Genomic DNA, 11,203 nt, shown 5'->3' with positions numbered 1-11,203 from the left:
CCACTGGGAGGGTGAAAAGACCCTAACCCTAATTTTACTGCGCATGCTTGGACTATGTAAATGAATTCCAGGAACTCATCACCATAAAACTGCCCTTTTCAGGAAATCTGATGAATATGTATGATTTTTCTGTATATGAACTGATGTGTTGCGCTAACCTGGCGGAGCACTTGTGGCGGAGCAATCCCCAGTGCTGCCCAGCGCTGCAATAAAGAATGCCTGCTTAACAGTCATCCCGACTATCGAGTCCTGATTTCGGCTTTTCATGGCAACAAGAGCCATGGGGGACCCCTACGTCCCAGAGGAGAGAAGGCATCAGGCTGCTGTGCCAGCACTGGAAATATCCATATCCCAGCGTGGTGTGTGGATGCCTCAGGGACAGGGGATCCTTATGCTTTAGAACAGCTGTATAAGCCGTGCAAGGCTTGTGGAGGCTCAGTGGAGATTTTAATTAGTACCTGGTTTAGCTGGTGTCTACATTTTGTACGCAGTGACAGAAGTAGCTTCAGAGTGCCCAAGGATGTCTCTCCTCTCTCTGTTTTTGTTTCCTCAGTTCTCAAGTAACTAACTTGGGGCTGCACTAATTGTCCCTTACTCAAAAGTACCTTAAATCTGGGTGGCTCACCAGTTTTAAACTTTCGTGTTGGTCACCAGCACTCTCAGGCATGCTTGCTACAACCAGCTGACCTCCTCCCATGGATGCTGTGCCAAAATTCTGCTCCGCAGCTCCAGGGCGTCTGAAGAGCCGAGTGTGCGTGCAGGCCCATGCTGGGGAAGAGCCTATGGGACCCAAAAGCAAGATAAGGAGAAGGGAAAGTTTTCCCCGAGTGTCCCAGCGCTGAGCGTGGCGGGGCCGAGCCCTCCCTGCACCGCTGCCTCCAGGCAGCAACGGCCCCCGCGGCCGCCATCACGCCCACCATCCCGCGCAGCGCAAGGCACGCGCGCCTACTCTCGGGCACGACGCATGCGCCAGCCGCGAACACGGCGGCAGCCGCGGTGCGCCTTCCACAACTGCGCATGCGCGGGCCAAGACACGTGGCCACTACGGAGGCGAGAAGCGGCGCCGCCGAGCACTCAGAGCCCACCATGGCAGCCGGCGTGCTCACTGCTGACCCGGGCCAGCGAGCCCGTACTGCAGGCGGCCGCACTCCGCTCCTACCCGCTGGTCACACCGCGGACTCGGCGACGATCAACAGGGTGAGCGGCTGGACTGACGTCTAAGCGACGCGAAGCAGCTACGAGAAAACACTTCACGTCCCCGAGACAACAGGGACTAACAAGAAGAGTTGTAAGAGTTGTTGTGCTACCGATTTGTAAGCACCGGGAAGGGGTGGCGGGAACGGCCGGTTACCTCACCCGCTATCAAAACGCGTGAGCAGCAGCGAACACGGCGCTGAGCACTATCCCGCGGTAACCCAGCAGGCGCAGCACTGCGGGGCACTCTGTACTGCGCATGCGTCACGCCGCCGGCTGCAGTGCCCCGGTATACTCAATCGAGGGCAGCACGCACGGCAGGTCACACTGCGCATGCGTGCTCTCGGTAGCCACAGTACTTCGTTGCACTCGCGACGGCAGCAGAGCGAGTGGCAGGTTGCGCTACGCGCGTGCGGTGCTGTGGTGCGCAGCACCGCGCTGTGGCCGGCAGGGGGCAGTACTGCTCCAAACAAGTCGTCATTGCCCATGTGTGCGGCGCCCGGCAGGCTGCAGCACCGCGCCTCGCGCCCGTCGGGTCCGCGGTGACCGGGGCCGGCTGCCGGTGCGAGCGTCCGCGCCAGCTCACTCGTGTACTGAAGCAGTCCGTGCTCTGTTGGCGTTACTGCCGGAAGAGCCTCCCTGCCGTATCCGGTGTGCGGGTCTTCTCCCTCGGCGTGCGGCCGCCTGTGATGCGTAAGCGGAAGGTTCCACTGGAGAGCCCCACCGAGGGCACCGGGGGCTTTCTCAGCGGTGGCTGGGCCCGGTGCGGCTGCTCCGTCGCCGTTCTTCCTCCTGCAGCTGCCGAGCTACGAGCGCAACCTGAACCGGGCCATCGGCAAGTGCAGCGCGTACAGGACCGCATCGCCCGCCCTCCCTCCCAGTCCGGGGCCATCTCGATGGCGTTTCGGTAACCCGGCAGGACCCGCAGTGGGGCCGGTGGCTGTGTGTGTGCCGCCGTGGCGGGAGGATCCCTCGGGGGTGGTCCGTGGCGCGGTAGCCGCGAGGCCCTCGGAAGGGCGGAGCAGCACGGGAGCGGCCGCCTCCTTGCCGAGCCGGGGCGCTCATCCTTCCCGGCGGCCGGGCCGCTGGCCGGGGACTTGGGCGGGAGTGCGGCCCGGAGAGCGCAGTGGGGGTCTTACAGCTGGAACTGGGGCTGCCTGGTCAGTCTGGCAGGGGCCCTGCACTGGGTGTAGGGGGTTTCTGTTGGAGCAGCGCTTTGTTACTGTGCTGCTCGTGTAATTCCGTGAACTTTACTATTAAGGTTCAAAACAAAGGTTTCCAGGGACCTTTTAATACAGCCCTGGATTTACATTGTCTTATGCTCCTCTTATGGTGCCCTGGAGCATCAGCTCTCCCTTATTGCCCAAAACTTCGTCGGCATCTCAGTAAGTAGTCATAGTTTTTCATGAACTCTGAATTCTGTGTTTTATTTTTTTCTAGATATAAGAAACTACAAGTGACCCTGAAGTTAAGTTGTATGCTGGTTCCCCCCCACGCCCCTTTGATATTTAGGGTGGAGTAGGTACTAAAATACCTGAGAAGACAGATGATTTTTGGTCCATTGAAAAACTATAAAAGTTGGAAAAGGTGGGTTTTCTTTCATTTGCACATAGTTCTTAGTAGCTGTTTTTCTGTGTACTTTGCAATGTAATCTGCTTGCTTTTGGAAACTTTTGCTGTTGTCTCTGGAGAGACTGATGTTGGGATTCCCTTAGAGGCAGGGGTTCCCATGGCGAGCAGAGAGCAGGAAGTTCAGCAAAAGCCTCAAAACTCCCTATTTATGAAAATATTTTTAATTATATCAGTAACGTATGAATGTCTTCTGTGAGAAAAGAAGGTCTGGATGTTGACATTTGGCATTTTGAGTTTTAACCATACCACTCACTTTAGTGTAGGTAGTTACGGCAGCTAGTTTTCCAGCTCGGACCATACAGCTTTCCCGTGATGCACAGTGCTATCCTCAGTCTTGTTCTGCTGTGATTTGTAATAAGGCTCCAGAATAGAATCTCATCAGCCTGTTTTGTCTTTTGAAGATTTCTTTATTGCAACTGGAGTAAAGAAGGGAATGTTTCACTTCTTTGTTTCTGCAGCTTTGTCAGGATGATGCAAGTGCATCGGTCAAATTCCTGATGTGAGTTACTGGCACTGGGTACAACCTTTTTTGCCTTGTTTATTTGATGGAGTTACGAACAGAAACTGTGAGACTAGAGACTATGAGAAGAAAGAATTTTGGCTTATGCTGCAGTGCTCAAACTGAGACACCAGGTGTGAAATTCACTGAAATGAAGGGGTACAAAGTTGCCCAATATGGACTTTGCAGTAGAGAAGTGGAAGTGGTGAGTTTGTGTGTGCAAGTTGAGAGGGGAAGGAGAGAGGAGCTGGTCAAAAAGAGCATGAAAGACTGAGAGTAGTAAAAGTGGAAAGGCAGGGTAGGAGCCTTAGACAAACGGTGGGAGATCAGGTCAGGAATAATGGTATTCCATGGTACGTTTCTCAGAGGAGCAAAAGGGCCCTGAAGCAGAAGGAAATCCAGGGCTGTTCAGGAAGGTGCTGTAAGAAGGTTCCAGGCTTGTTCCAGTTTCAGTCCCTTGCCTAGAGAATTCCCAACAGAAAAGAGTTCAGCTCACAGACGTGGAGGTTGCAGGTGCATCAAAGTCATCAGCAATAGAAATGGATCCCTTGGAAGCGAAGAGGGCTGTGATACTGGTTGCTAAGAACAGGTTTGGCTGAATAGAGAGAATGCAAAATTAATTTATGCTTAGAAAGAAAGCAGAGTAAAGTATTGGTATAGAGAATAGAATGACTTTTATGAGGACCACAATGGTTTGCAAGTGTTTGGAAGATTTCTTCAAAGTTCGAAGATACATAATGGCTTGAGATTGTGCCTGAGAAATCAGGGTTGCATGCAGTGTGTGAAGTTTGGGTGCATGTCTCAGGACAGTGAAAGATGCCTCTCTTGGTCTGGAGTTTGGTAGAAGATAATGGGAAGAATTGCCACCATTACATGATGATTTGAGATCTGCCAGTTTTGTGGTAACATGAGGGGTGAGGTTTCTGGTGGGACAAAGGAGATTCAAAGTTTGTAAAGGTGGTGGTGAAGCTGTAACTGTGGGATTTTGGAGTTGGAGGGCAGGAAGGTGTTATGCTTTCCAGGCTGACCATTGGTGCTGTGAGGTACCAGACAGATAATGGAATAAAGTGTTATACTTAGATGATGGAATAAAATGGTTTAGTTGCCTTCTACTTGAAACGTTGGTCTTTTCCAGCAGAATTGTGAAGATTAATCTGGTCGCACAACTTTTAAGGGGAAAAAAGTGCAACTGTTCATTGGAGTGTTGTGCTTATGATGCACTCTGCATCCAAACTGGAGTTTGGACTGCTCTGCTGTACTGTAGGCTGCAAGCTGGTGCTTTGTTTCGTAAGTACTAATGTAAAGACATTTCTGCTGCTGTGACCATAAGTTCATTCAAAAACTGATTATGGTGAAAGTAGACGTTAGCATGCAGCCAGTTAGATCTCTGTTGTCCAAAGTCTGTTGACTGAGATGTTTTGTGGTGTTTGGGGTTTTTTTAAACAATTACTTATCAGTATGTGGTTCTATTAACACTAAAACTGTGCCTGCCAAACCTCCAGTGGCCATTTCTGTTGATTGAAAATACAGGTTGAAAACATGTCTGCCAAGTGAAAGGCAAATGTCAAAAATTACTTTAGCCTTGATCTTGAAGAGCCAAGCGGGTGACAGTGAATTCTAAAATTCCTTTCAGTGTTATGAGAATTTTCCTGTTTCTTCTTACAAATTGCCAGGAAGTTGGTGAAGGAAGGAATTAAGACTTTAGAAGGTGAGTGTGTGTCATACACTGCACTGACTTTGGGTCCTCAAACTCCAAATAGTGTTTCTTTTCTCAAGCTGCATGCCTCACAGTCATACTGTGTTAGCAGTTATGTTGAGGTTTTGAGGAATTAAAAATCTAAAGTTAGTGCAGAGAGTAAGTGTTTTATATACATTTCCACAATAAGATGTTTCCAGAGTAACATAGATTCTGTAATAGAGGTGAAAGGTCTGTTAAAGTCTTATGGCTTTATTAGATGATTCTCTATGTGTTCTGACTTGTACCATAAGGTATTGACCAGGCTCTGCTTAAAATACCTTCTTTGGTGTTTGACTTTGAAGTTGCTGTTTTATTATGTGTTTTTTACTTGGATCGTCTTTGTAGTATGGGAAACTTACTGTCCAAATTTTGGTCCTCAGGTAACATGATTATTTTTTTTTTCTTCTTGTAACTCTAAGGAATAATGAGCACAAGCTGACCCATCATCAGCAAACAGGGCTGAAGTAAGCTTTGTTGGTGCCAGTGCTTAGCTTTTTGAATTACTTCTGTGGACAGCAGGATGTTATTTGAGGTTGCAGAGGCCAAGCTAGGTCTCATTCTTTTTGTGCTCTATGATTTTTTTTTCAGCAACACAGGTTTTGTGTCATTGGATTCAGAATTCAGTAGGTTTAATCTCGACCTTAAAGGGATTTCTGAATGACTTCTCGGTTGTCTCATGGAGGATTGCTTTAACAAGATTGCATTGTTCTCCTTGATGATCCATTTCTGAAATGGCCTGCACTCTCACCAAAATGCTACATAGGTGCCCCAAGGTGTTTTTTCTCATGTGCTGCATGCAAGATAAGGCCTTTGCAATATCTAAACTTAAGAACGTTATTCAGTGTGTGTGCCTCTCCCTCAGTACTTACTAGTATGAATGCTGCTTGCCAGTGCCACCACTGTGCTGGTCTTGGAAAAACTATAGGTGAATAAAACTATAGGTGAAAACTTGGAAAATCCCAGAATGTGTGACCTGAGCAAACTGCCTGCTATTGAGTGAGAGATGTTACACAATGATTGTCTTCTCACTGCTCATCTCTGAGCCCTATATCTGGTATGCATCTTCACCTTTGTGTGTGTATGAGCATTTAAGGGAAAACTTTTCCTTGTGGAAATAAACACAACATAATGCAGGCAATCCATCCAGGTTTCCTGCATGTTGATAATGCATGCCTTACCCATGGGTCTTGTCCTGGCATTGTGTTCAGATCTTGTTTCACAGCCACCAGAAAGTGCTGAACTGTAAGAACAGTTTCAGTGCAATAGGCTTTTGGTTTTGTCCCCAGTTCCACTACACTCGGCTGAAAAAAAGTGATTTCTTGTCTCATATCCAGAACCCCGGTATACAGGGCTTAGACTGGCTGGATCAGGCTGTCGGGGCATGTGTGGTGCTTCCAGGCCACTGTGCTGTTGCCAGTGATTTCTGTCAGTGGTTCTGGGGCAAGAGACATGACAAACGTGCCAGCTGGTTGGGCAGGCAGTGCTCCATGATTTCATCTGACCTCTTTCCCTCAGCAGTCGAGCAGAGCCCTGGCAGTCCATCTCTTCTACAGCTCTCTGTGTAGATGTTTCAGGAGGTATGTTTGGCTTGTGAGCATCCATTTGGCTTTTGGCTCTGCAGGTCACCTGTGGCCCTGGGTGATGGACATTTTCCTGCCAATTGCTCATAGACTGAATTTTGTCAAATACCTTCTGTATTTTTTGAGGACTGTGTAAATATAAATCAGTTTGTTATATGGTAATATTACTCTCTGCTCATAGCAGCTTTTTAGATAAAGGGAAAAGAATATGCAATGAAGCCATCGCCTGAGACCTGCCAAACTTGTAACTGAGAGTCTTGCCGTTGTTTTGCAATTGTGAAATACTGTTTTCTAAGCGCTGTGTGCTGAGAAAGGGGAGCTTTATTTGTGACCTAACAGTAATACAAATTGTATTGTTATTTCTGACACGCATTTAGTTGACTACAGCTTTAAGATGCAGCACTTACAACAGTTTCTGCTGATATTTCCTGCTGGCATTTTGAAGATTTTTGAGAAAAGAATCCTGAGGGAAGAAATGCTGAAAATGCACGTTAGAAAGCTTTCATTGAGGACATGAGGCAGTGAGGGCAAAGGAATGGCTGGCATATTGAATGATTCATCTTCCCTCCTTCTATAGGAAATTGTACTGGTAGAGTTAAAGAAACTGGATCCAAACTGTATTGCTATAGTTTCTGGCAGAACATGAGATTGATGTTCTGTGGCATTTTCACGTTTATTTTGGGCTAATAAGATGTAGAATTTACTGGTATGCATATGACTTGGAAATTGCTATTATGACTTTTAATATGTGTTGTTCTTCTGGAGAGACAGTTTGTCAAATCTCTGCTGTCTATTTTAGAATTAACTGGGCTTGTTGGTTTGGTGACAAAGCTCCCACAAACTTCACTGCTTCCTTCTCCCCTCCCCACACCACCACCCCAAATAGTACATTGCAAAGTATAAATTGTTCTCTTTGTTTTACCTTTACAGTGTTCGTTGCTACAGAGTACAGCAGGAAGTTCTCAGGTACTTTCTGAGATGGAGGGTGATGCCAAGTCATCTGTGATGGAAGAGCAGTATTCTCTTACTTAAAGGTCAGTTTTTCCACAGGTGTCTTGGATAGTCACTAAAGTTTTCTACTAGAAAAACACATTTATAAAACAGGTTAGATGAATATCTGTCAGTGTTAGTATAGTTAGTGATGAGTACTAGAGTTTAGACAGAAAGCTTAGCTTTAACTGGCCTTGTTAAAGCAGATGGCAGGGTTCACCCTGAGGTATTTTCTTTGCTTTTTAATTTCCTAGGCACAGAGTCAAGCCAGGGGATAAGAATTATGTCCTAACTCATCCAAATTTCACACAAGAATCATCCAAACAGGTATGTGTCTTTGTATTACTGTCAAATACTACTATGCCTTACTACTAGAATGGTGCATATTTTGAAATTCAGCAGGTGTGCAATCTCAGACAGGTATTGCAGCTTCTTGCATCTCTCTCTGCTACTGTAACAGTGACCTGTTCTCTTTGATCGACATGTTTTGTTTAAGGAGTTACAACCACTTCTCATGTCTATGTATTTTATGTTATGATGTCCTTGCAGAAATATTTACTTGCTTACTCTTATCCTTTCCTCCCTTTACTTTTCTCCTCCTCTCCCTCCAGTAATTTGTTTTACTTTAGCAAGCTCTAATTGTAAGAACTAGCTGAATAAAGCAGTGATTAAAGATAAACTCAGTATCTCTTTATGTGGTTGTAACCCTTGGGAGGAGAAATGAATATCCTGCTGTGGTTTCTAACATTCCTGGTATAACTCTGGAAAATACTCATGATATTTTGCATATTTTGTGATTATTTTTTTTTTCTTTTTTTTCCTATGCAGTCATGATTTTTGAAAGCTCAACACTCAAAATAAGAAGCAAGTTTTGTCATGTCTAATGAAAGTTGTCTGATGACATATCAGTGGAATATTTTATTATGTTTTCACAGTTAAAATTTTGTTAGCTTTTCTCAATATTGTTGCAACATATTTCTTTGTTCAGGTTTCATGTAGAAACAGTGAAGTACAGTGCTAATGCAAGTCATTCCTGAACAAGTAAGATACTAATGATTTGTAAATTAGGGTTTTTTTAATTGTGTTACCACCATTCCTAGCCAAAGCTATTGCATCAAGTTGTAGAACAACTAGGAAAAAAATCTACTTTGTCACAGATATGCTGTCTAAAGGTGAAAACAAATTCATGGTAAGGGTTTTTTTGGAGGTTAGGGATATGGTGGGGGTTATATTTCATGACAGAAGTTTGGATGTATTTACAAAATATGTTGTTTATAGATTTTGGCAGTTGCTGCCTAGTGAATCTATTTCAAGGATTTCAGTATTAGAAAATCTACAGATACTTTTGTAGTTGTTCCTGTATGTTTTGTAGTTGAAAGCCACTGAAATCATGTTGACCCTGTCTCTGTTTTGCCTAATGTTTCCCCACAAGCTTGGCACTACCTCATCATTTCTTAAGCCACACCATTGCCCTCTCATTCCTGTGACCTAACCATCTTGAACTTGATTACTGATTTCAGTTGCATCTTTACCGTATTTTGGCTAACACACAATTCACTTTTGTCTCCTTTTCTGTAGATGTTGTTGCAGAGCAGAGTTAGAGGATATGCTGGTAGACTGGGGATATAATAAGTAATGTGGGAGGTGCCTAGTGAGAGCAGCGGATTATAGGAGGTGATGACATTACATTTTGTTAGGTCCTTTACTTACAGCACAACTTCTATTTGTTTTCTTAAACATGGACTGTGCGTTGTCTTGGGTTGGTTCTGGTTGTGACTTTTAATAGATCTGGACGAGGTGTGTCTCATCCAGAAGCATGGTGGCCTCTTAGGAGTTTTGGACTGCAATTTCATTTCTGTTACAGAGCTCTGCTACAGGTAGCAGTTGGAGAAGAACTCAAGTGGCCATGGTGGGACCATGAGCACCATGTTCAAAACTGTCTTGAATGTGTAGAAGATTAGGAGAGTCTAACTTAAGGGACTATGACCATCCTGGTAAAAATCACTTGCTAGAAAAGCCTATGTGTAATGCAGCCAGATCTAAGATCATGGTTTAGCTGGGCAAACTGAAAAGTAATGCCTTAGGTTGTGATTTATTCATGTGGGGTGTGTGGATCTTGGTTTGCATTCACAGTTCTGCAAGCTCATCATAATTTGACCATTTTCTCTGTGTAACCCTGTCTGCTTTAAGAAATTGTTCTGGAATAGTCCTTGTCTTCAAAGTAGAAGGTAAGAAAGGAATGTTGCAAGAAATGGAAATGTGATTGCAGCTGAGAATCTGAGAGGAGCATGTCTCAGTATGGAGACAGACTGCATACCTTTCAAAGGACAGGCAATGTTGAGCTTTCAAAATAAAGCTAAGAATAGAAGGGGAAGCATGAAGCTGGAGGATACATTTATGAGACTGTGTACTGTCTAAATACATCTAATTGTTATGGTTCATTCTCCCCCATTTGCTGCATTATCATTTTAGGTGATGACAGACTAGACATAAAAGAACAAAGCTGAAAAGTGAATTGTGTAGAGATTACAAAACAGTTTGATAGGAAAAGTGGCAAAGAGGCCTGCAGAAAGAGGTTTGCTTTCTCGCACAAGCTTTATCTGTGTTTTTCTTCAGGCTGCTCTGATTTGCTCACACTGTTGCATAGTGAGCAGCCTGATAATGATTAGGGCTGAGGAACGGAAAGTAGGAAGTCCTATGGTCCTTCCTGCTCTAATATCACTTTAGGTGTACTCTAAGGTGAACAACACTACTCGTAGTAGTATAAAACAGTGTTTCACAGTACTGTATGTCATCTGGATGTTCTAATGGAATATGTAACTAACCAGTTCAGCAGGGATTTCACTTTGATCTCCAGGATGACTGGCAATCAGCTCTGTGTCCAGACATACATTACCATTAATGAATGTGGATTTCAGTAACTTGCTAAATGCTGACCTACACTCAAAGTCCAAATTAAGGTACAGATAAGCTATGGTAACATGCTGTTGTTGAAAGCTTTAAAGCTTTCTTCAAAGTGTTTTTATTTTCCTTTTTGGTTTATTATACTGTGTATGTGTCATAAATCCCTTTGAAACTGTTAAACGTCTGTGTTACCATTTCATTCCTGTTTGACAAGCATTATCTATTATTAGTTTCTCAAGAATGCAGGTCCTGGCAGAACTGCATGTATTCAGAGATGTGTATTTCTAAAGGTGGTTTTGATGTGACAGGGCATCAATCAAACTGTATGAAACTACCTCAAATCGGTTTGATTTAATTTTTAATTTCTTGCTTTCTTTGCTTCCTTGCAGAGTGTCTGTCAGCTACCAAATAAAGACGGTGTATCCACTGAGGAGAAGTGATATCTGGTAAACCTAAAAAATCAGTTGATCTCTGATACACCATAGGCATTTGTTTTGAAGTTGTGTGTTCAAATCTACTTCCACGCCCAGAGCATGGCACTTACTAGGTATCTAACTCCTTTGTGTAGTATTGCACTGGTTTTTGATAGGATGGGATGGATGCTATGAAGATAATTTTCTTCATAGCACCTTGTACAGCTCTGCAACCAAAACAGTGTCGACAACAC

At 44.7% G+C, this 11,203-nt stretch overlaps 1 long non-coding RNA gene across 2 annotated transcripts; it reads left to right on the top strand.

Annotated features, from left to right (window-relative positions):
- The first annotated feature begins 7,564 nt into the window (after positions 1 to 7,564).
- Positions 7,565 to 11,025, top strand: LOC142415219 (uncharacterized). Of its 2 annotated transcripts, XR_012777326.1 has the most exons (4): positions 7,565 to 7,676; positions 7,887 to 7,959; positions 10,461 to 10,592; positions 10,926 to 11,025. It is a non-coding gene; the product is annotated as an uncharacterized LOC142415219 (long non-coding RNA). The 2 variants fall into 2 exon arrangements; XR_012777327.1 differs by lacking the exons at positions 10,461 to 10,592; positions 10,926 to 11,025 and adding an exon at positions 9,497 to 10,147.
- The last annotated feature ends 178 nt before the right edge of the window (positions 11,026 to 11,203 follow it).

The sequence above is a fragment of the Mycteria americana genome, chromosome 10 (assembly GCF_035582795.1).
Source record: "Mycteria americana isolate JAX WOST 10 ecotype Jacksonville Zoo and Gardens chromosome 10, USCA_MyAme_1.0, whole genome shotgun sequence".
NCBI lineage: Eukaryota > Metazoa > Chordata > Aves > Ciconiiformes > Ciconiidae > Mycteria > Mycteria americana.
This window is presented reverse-complemented; position numbering and strand designations above follow the sequence as displayed.